This window comes from Triturus cristatus, chromosome 1_1 (genome assembly GCF_964204655.1).
Source record: "Triturus cristatus chromosome 1_1, aTriCri1.1, whole genome shotgun sequence".
Lineage (NCBI taxonomy): Eukaryota > Metazoa > Chordata > Amphibia > Caudata > Salamandridae > Triturus > Triturus cristatus.
The window spans coordinates 1,197,417,152-1,197,423,151 of NC_140579.1; positions in this window are offsets into that span (position 1 = coordinate 1,197,417,152).

Consider the following 6,000-nt stretch of genomic DNA (forward strand, 5'->3'; position numbering starts at 1 on the left):
AAGTTCCCGTCTTCTTCTTAGTTTCAAGTTGATTCCAGGATGTCTGAAGTCTTAGGACACAGCTCCTACCTTTATTCGGATTCTAGGGGCCGGACTACCTGCTAGGTCCCTCCCTATGGGTGGGACCAGGAAGGGGGGTGGTTACACCCCCAATCCTTTGTCCAGCTCGCCCCAGGCCCGGGACTGGTGTGCCCCAGGACCGGTTTGAACTGGCATATGCCCCGAGGCTCCTTGTGAGCCACAGGCATGTCTGGTTTCTTTCAAGCCCTACCTGACCAATACACAAAATCCTGTCTGGGGTGGTGCTCGCACCTCCCCTGGCAGGAAACCCTTTGTCCACACCTCCCAAGCTGGAAGGACTCCCAGCAGCGGGAGGGCAGACTTGTGTCTGTGGTGGCAGCATCCATTTTGTGGAGCTGAGGCTATGTCTGATTTTACCCGGGTTTCAGGTACTGTACATGTCGTGTCCCTCTAGAAGGGTGGAATGCTAACCCCGTCGCCAGAATTGGCGAGGGGTTAGTATTCCAATTCGTATGACACCTTACTCGACATGTTTTGATAAAGCCAAACCAAAGATAGCATTTAACCGCGAGGTTCATAATGCACTTAAGAGTATATGGTATGACGATATCTGGAAACAGTAGAAGGAAGTTGTTCCGACCACTGCAGACAGGCTCAGCTCATGCCAGAGCACCATCTCACATGGAACCAAGCACTCTGCCTTCAGGATTGTTAAGGCCTGCCATAGGAGTGACTTAGAGGTTACCAGGTGTCCCATTTAAGGTTAGGTATAGGTATACTACACCTAAGTAAGAGGTGATTACACCAACTTACCCCAGCTGAGTGATCAGCCAGTTGTGTCAGATTGTTAGGCCAAGCCTGGGGTGGCATAATACATGCTGCAGCCCCTGGCAGGCCTTGGGTACACCAATGCCCTGGGTACCTAGTGTACACTGGTACAGGGGCTGACAGGGTGATCCACTTCCAATTGGTTATGCACCTAGGGTGCATAGTTTTAATTTAGTAGAGAGAACAGCAGGCTGGGGGTCTGATTGGCAGGCCCACAGCCTCAATATGTCAAAAACCAGTGAAGCAAAAAGCAAAAATTTGGGGTGACCATAGGATAGCAGACCCTACTCTCCTACAAAGAGCAGGCAGTGGTATCACAGACCACTGCCTGCTCTTAAAAAATGAAAAGAAAACTTCATTTTTCTTTTTGTAAAGCATCTCGTTTTCCTTTAAGGAAAACGGGCTGCTTTACAAAAATAATGATTGCTTTATTTAAAAGCAATCACAGACCTGGTGGTCTGCTGATCTCAGCAGGCCACCATCCCTGTGATTTTGCAATTCCTAGGGGGTCGGAAATTGTGACCTACCTCATTATTATTCATGCGGTAGGTCATTTGCGACCCCTTAGGAAAAGGTACACTGCACACTTACATGCATGCCGTTTTGCGATTCCCTAATTGCCAATCGCAAAGATTTGCAGTTAGGGAATCGCGAAACATTTTTGTTTATTCATCTGGCCCTTAGTGTCAGGTGGCGGGTGGCCTGTTTCTCTGCCAGGGCGATGGAGTTACTTACATGACGTAGCTTTTGCCACATTTAGAAATGACAGCCAAACATTTCTTAAACCATTGCCGAAAACCGCCGTGACTGCCACTGGTTTTTGCAGTTTGGTGCAGTGCTCCGTCAACATGATGGAGCCCTGCACCAAACTGTTTTCTTTTTTTATTTACAAAAAGAAAAAACAGAGCAGGATTTTGTTTTTGAAAATAAAAAATAAAATGCTCTCATTGCCATGGGAGTGCTCTCCATGGCGAGGAGAGCATTTAGCAGTTTTCACTGGCCCTTACAGCTAGGGATTTCCTGGTGGTGACCTCTGATTACTCCCATCTAAATTAGGTGAGCGGAATTAGAGGTCTGCCTCTGACAGCCCTTACTCCACAGAGCTGTTGAAGAGGTTTAATCACGGCAGAGATGGAGTAGTCTCTGCCGTGATTAAACCATAGTACCGCCCACAACTAAATTCGGTGGGCAGACCATATCTTGGCTGCAAGCATACTCTGTCACCAATGAGACTGAGGATGCTTACAGCTAACACATAAATTGGGCACATAGTGGCAACAGAGTAATAAGACTATGGTTGGGGGGGGGGGAATTCCTAGAATCTTGTAGAAGGTGCACCCAGATTTTGATCTGGACATATAAATCGCAAAAGTGCAGTTTGCTGGTAACTTAAACTTGCTTCCATAATAAGCTCCTTGTAGCCAGTGGGAGCAGGGGTTGTAATTTTCTTCTCTTCTCATAAAGTAGCCCTTCACACATGAGGTATGAAAGCGTTAAAGTAATTCTTTAAGTAAGATGTTAACCTATGGCTCCTGTTTTATTTAGAACTGTACAATACATCTGCTAAAGTAAGGAATACAAAAGTACAATTATATACAAGTGTCAGTAAGGTAACCAGCTCTAACCACAGGTTCTCCTTTATGGGATCTTCAGTGATGGTCATAAGCACTGAAAGTCCAATCCATGACAGTGATTTCACAGCATGAAAACTATTGCGTACTGTAAGAAATTGGGTTACTGGTTCAGGGGTGTAAAACTCTATAATCCTTGTCCGGGTGAAATCACAGGCAAACCCCAAATTAACCTGTGCTCAGCCATCTAGTAGCTAGGCACTGAGCAGTCAGGCTTAACTTAGAGGCAACATGTAAAGTATTTAGGCTACAGTTCAAATGGTAATAAAGTGAAACACAACACAGGAAAAATGTAATAAATAATTTATGACCAAAACATCAGGTAATCCAATCAGTACTACCGGAGATATCCAGTTTTAAAGATTTAATTCAAAATAGTGCCACAAAGCACCAACTGTAGTTATTTGGTCTCGCTAGACTGGGAAAAAGTCACAAGTTCATGCCGACCGTGATGGAGTGCGGCCTGGCTACAGGTACCCAGTTAGGCCTGCTGAAAAAAGTACCTTAAATCCTGGTTGCAGAGAGATGGAGTCCCGTGTCGATGTGTCGTACAGCAGCAGTTCCGGGCGGAGGGACTGCGATAGCGATGTGAGGTCCTTGCGTAGAGATGCTTAGCGCAGCTGCGGTTCCTGTGAGATGCATTGGATGATGCAGGGTACTTGTGTGGAGATGCGTTGCGCAGCGGCAGATCCGATGAACTGGGGGGCTGGGAGGCGAAGTCCTGCATCAGGAATACATTGCACACCAGTTTCGATTTGGAGTCTCGAGAGGCGATGCAGTTCTGCTGGGACCACAGATGGGCCCCCAGAGCACTTTCAGGCCCTCATTCAAGGGTCCAGGACTAAGTAAGCACCAGGAATCACAGTTGGCAGAGTCCACCTCGCTTCAAGGATGTTGGAGCCTGTTCTGTCACTGAGGCTCTGATCAGCAGGTGAAGCCAACTAGCCCTTGGGTCACTCTGGTGGTCTAGGGCCAAGATGCAGGTCCAGTCCTTCTCACTCAGGCAGGAGGACAGCACAGCAGAGCAGCTGAGTGGCAGACCTTCTTTCAGCACAGCAGACCTTCCTCTGAGTCTTCCACAGGCCCAGATATGTAATCAAGAGTTGGGTCTGACGATCCAATATTTATACCTGGTTCCCACTTTGAAGTAGGAGAAGGTTCTGGAGGTTCCTATCCCCAGAGGTGTTTGCAATTTCCTGCTTACCTGCCCTGGCTCCAGATTGTCTGGGGTCACAATAGACTAGTGTCAATCCCTTTGTGAGTGCGCTCAGGCAGAGCCTTTGTCATGTGCAAGTGTGGTAGGTGACCACTCCCCCCCTTCAAGTCCGAGATGGGCCATCCTGCCAACACCTCTGACCCTTTGTCTCACTGTTTGGGACCAGTACACAAAAGCCACGTACCAGCTATACCTAGTCACGTGACCATGGAACAGGCTACAGGCACCAAACGGTTATGACAAGAAAATGCCAACTTTCTAAAAGTATGAAAAAAGCAGCTACGATGCACTCAAAGAATCTAATTTAAACATGAATATACACAACTTAGCTAATAGACCAACTAATCATCGTTTGGTGTGCACCAGGTTGAGGGGCTCTGCAGGCCTCTGAATACTGAAAGTGAACAAAAATGCCCAGATAAATATCTGGGGATGCCCAGTGCACTACAAGAATACACAATCCAGTGTGAATCAAAACTTCATATAAATATACAATTTTACTCCACTCGTGGAAAAAACAATTAGGCAATGTTCAATGTGACAAGAGTTCACTGAATCAAAAAATCAAAAAAAGAGTCCAATCAATCTTTCTTGATGATCCAAAACGATTCTTCTTTATTAATGAAGAATATCGATGAGTGGAAATCAACAGCATACACAAATAATCATTCAGACAACCGTCTCAATTTTGAATTTCCCAATGCATTTCGGGCTATGTAGAGAGAAAGCCCTTCGTCAGGGGAATCTGTGGGAAATGAACAATAGTAAACTATATGCACTCCAAATCATCACATTATGAGGATGGACATTATGACTCATAAGCGGACTAGAACAAAACTAAACAGCGTTCTCAATCTGAAGAAAACTGAACAAGATGATCATGTTATAAGAAACAGAATGAAAACGGAATGAAAAGATCCCCAAGTGCAATATTAAATAATGAAAAACGAAACACACACGCAAAAGTGCAAAAACACCCGAAACCGTAGTCGCAGAAAGCAAGTGACAAAATAGGTGCAAAAAACAAAATGCTACCTTAAACGGTTGTAATACAAGTGTCAAGGAAACGATAACAATGAACCAACGTCTCCTGCGATGCGTGCCCTAAGGAGATCAACAATGACAGTGATAAACCGCATGGGAAGTGAGTTACTCAAATGACGTGAGTGACCAAACGAAACAAATCTTACCACAACAGTATGCAAAACGGCAGCGAGGCCGAATTTTGAAAGGATATCTGAGGACTTCTGTGAAAAAATAACACAAGTGAACCATGCATCAAGAGACACGGTCTAGTTTACAAAAAAAGATACGGAATAATGTGCAGAAATTAAAATCAAGTGGCATGCATGCTCGCGGCTTACCCGGAAACACGAACGCGAACGCTGAGGAAACAGACGATGGTTAACGCATGCGTATAGAGTGAACCAGTGAGTTTAAAGACAAAAAGAAGAAAGGGAAAACAGACAACGTGAACGAAACATAAAAAGTGGTAATGTGGCGGCCATCATGGAAACGACTGTGCACTAATGCAGACTATGAAGAGAATCAACGCCACCAGATCAAATATATCAAAAGGAAGGCCAAAAGTAAAATAAAAATGACAATAATGGTTGAGAGCTGCAAGTAAACATTGAACAATGAAAATTACGAAACAATTAATGCAATAAGGGATAATGTTGAAAAGGAAGCGAAATAAAAATAACAAAATAGCAAAATACAAATAACAATACTGATTGAGAGCTGCTAATAAACATAAAATAATAGGAATGAATGCAATACAGACTCATGTAGCAAATAGAGCACCAGACCGAGAGATCAAGAAATAGCAGACATGGCAGCACAGGTCATGATGTTTATAGAAAACAGGCTAATTCAAATTTATCATTCAACCCCAAGGGGGACAAAGATTGCATAAACCAAATCCAATGAGATTCACGCTGGGATAAAAATTTTGACATATTTCGCCCCGGGATCACCTCAACAATTTCAAGAACTCCGAATTTGAGCTGAGCAATGGTGTGGTTAGCTGCTTGCCAGTGTTGAGCCAGCGGGGAACTAATAGTTTTAGTACGAATCCGACTTTTGTGTTCAGTGATCCGAGTTCGAAGAATGCGTTCAGTTTTACCAACATAACATGAATCACAGGGACATTTAATACCATAAATAACATGATGGCTGTTACAGTTAGCATTGAAATTCAAGTTGATTTTTCTCCCAGTGCGGGGGTGTGGCAAACTATTGCCTACCATCACATTATTACAATGAGAACAGTTGTTACATTTAGACATACCCTTGTAAACC